The following is a 2107-nucleotide window of genomic DNA, read 5'->3' as shown; positions in this document are numbered from 1 at the left end:
GGTAAGTGTTTCGGAGCAGGAGCGGGCGAGTCTCGCACCGGGGGGGTTGCGGAGCCGGCGGCGAGAGAGGGGCCTGGCGGGGAAGGAGCCCGAGCAGCAGCAGCCCCTCGTCCGCCTCCCTCCCAGCCGAGACGCCAGACCTGCCCTGGCCACCGCGCGGGGTTGCTGCTCGCTCTTAGGTTTTTTTAGGCCTTACTGAGCCTGCTCCCTGTGTTCTCATTGGAGATGCCGTGGTTCCTCTGCTGGGTATCCTCTCTTTGGTGGTGGAAACGTGATAGTTGCCATCGCAACTTGTGCCATCCTCTATGTGAAACTCCTGAGCCCCGTCTCCCGTTTTTCACCCAGCTGTCCCTGTAAGCCCTTCTGCACACGCCTCACACGCACCAGCTTGCTGCCTTGCCAGGTTTTATGCAATTTGTTGGGAGAAGATCAAAAGCAGTAAGCTTTAAATAAATCTTAGTCTGTAATCTGTTCTAGTAAACCTGAACGTGCCTTCTCGTGCTCTATTTCAGACCATTGTAATGTACCATTTAAGGCCTTTCTTACATCTAGCCAGGCGATTTTCGTATGCTGTAGGAGACCATATAAAGTGTTGATGTATTCTCCGTTCTTTCCCCCATGCCTGGAATTGCAGTCTAAAGGTGTTTGTTCAGATTAGGGGTTTTGGAATGGGAAGTTTGCAGACAAAGTGGCTCTTCTTCCAAAATCACTTAATGCAAGTATTGCTGCTGCAGAGGTAGTAGCAGCAGGCAACAGACATGAATGCAGAAATCAGAGAAGAGTATTTTTGCATGGAACTGGATGCATTTGGAGCCCTTATACAGCATGAGAATAGGTTAGTGAAAGCATGGGAAATTAAAGGTGTCACATATAATCCTATTGAAATCGCATGTGGCAGCTTTAGCAAGCTAGCACAAATATGGGTTGTTTTTTGGGTAGCAAAACATTATCAAGAATGTACTGACAATTCGTGGGGCTTAAGTGTAGGGTTTATATTTGAATTCTGTGAAGGGTGTACTGGCTCTTCCCTTAGGCAGTGCTGTTGGATGTGACTCGATTAATTTGAAGACATGGGGTACTGGTTTGTTGGTTTGTGTATAAAGTGTGCTCTTGTGCTTAAGTACCAAAAACTCCTTTCATACAATTGCTGTCATTTTCTTAAATACCTTTTATTATTCATTAAATTTTAATAAAGACTTGAGTTTCTTTGCATCTATTTTTAATAAAATTAATTGATATAGTCAGACCATCTGGCTAAAAAGATAAAGGTACTCTGATTTTCCAGCATGCACCTTATCAAATAGTTTAAAAGCCTAGCAGAAATGTAGGCTGTTTCAGTGATACCAACATTTAATTGCCTGCTGTGCTTCTTCCCCCTCGGTTCACGTTGTTACACTAGTCAGACATCACATGAGTGTAGATCCCTTGGCATGTGCAGTTGCCTGAACTATCAAGCACCAAAGAATCTCCAGCAAGGTTAAGGTGGTTTAATGGAGAGGGTGCTGAAACAGGAATTTAGGAGATTTTCCTGCACCTGATAAGGAATCAAAAGAAAAACCTGCAATGTGAGAAGTCAGTGCACTGTGCACGGAAGTGCTTAGCGAAGGTGGCACAAGTTGAGTCAGTTGCATGGGTTTGTAGGGATGGAGTGGGTCTTTCGTACGTATAATATTCAGGGAAAATGGTTAGTCTCTAGTTATCCTATAGAGATTGCTAACAGCCCTCTGGTAATCTCAGTCTAACCTGGTCAGGATTCAGGGAATTTTCCACAGCAGAGGCAAAGGAACATCCCTGCGAGGCCTGCTTTTCAGAGCACAGGGATAGCTGACTTCTCGTTTTCGACTTCGTAAGGACTGCAATTGCCAGGTCTGCAAATCTTTTGTAATAACATTTCGGTTGGCTGACTGATTTTGACCGATCTGGCAGAAGATGAGAGTATTTTTCTGTGAGTTTATTCAAAATTGGTGGTTAGAATCACCAGTCAGATCTCAAAGCCTTAATTCCTTCAGGCACGGCAAGAAGGAGAGCTCAGCCTCCGACGCAGTAGTCAAGTGGCATATAATCACCTATTTCTACCTTGCTAATCAGCATATGTGTAGTGATTGGG

This window comes from Aptenodytes forsteri, unplaced genomic scaffold (genome assembly GCF_000699145.1).
Source record: "Aptenodytes forsteri isolate BGI_AS27 unplaced genomic scaffold, ASM69914v1 Scaffold679, whole genome shotgun sequence".
Lineage (NCBI taxonomy): Eukaryota > Metazoa > Chordata > Aves > Sphenisciformes > Spheniscidae > Aptenodytes > Aptenodytes forsteri.
This window is presented reverse-complemented; position numbering follows the sequence as displayed.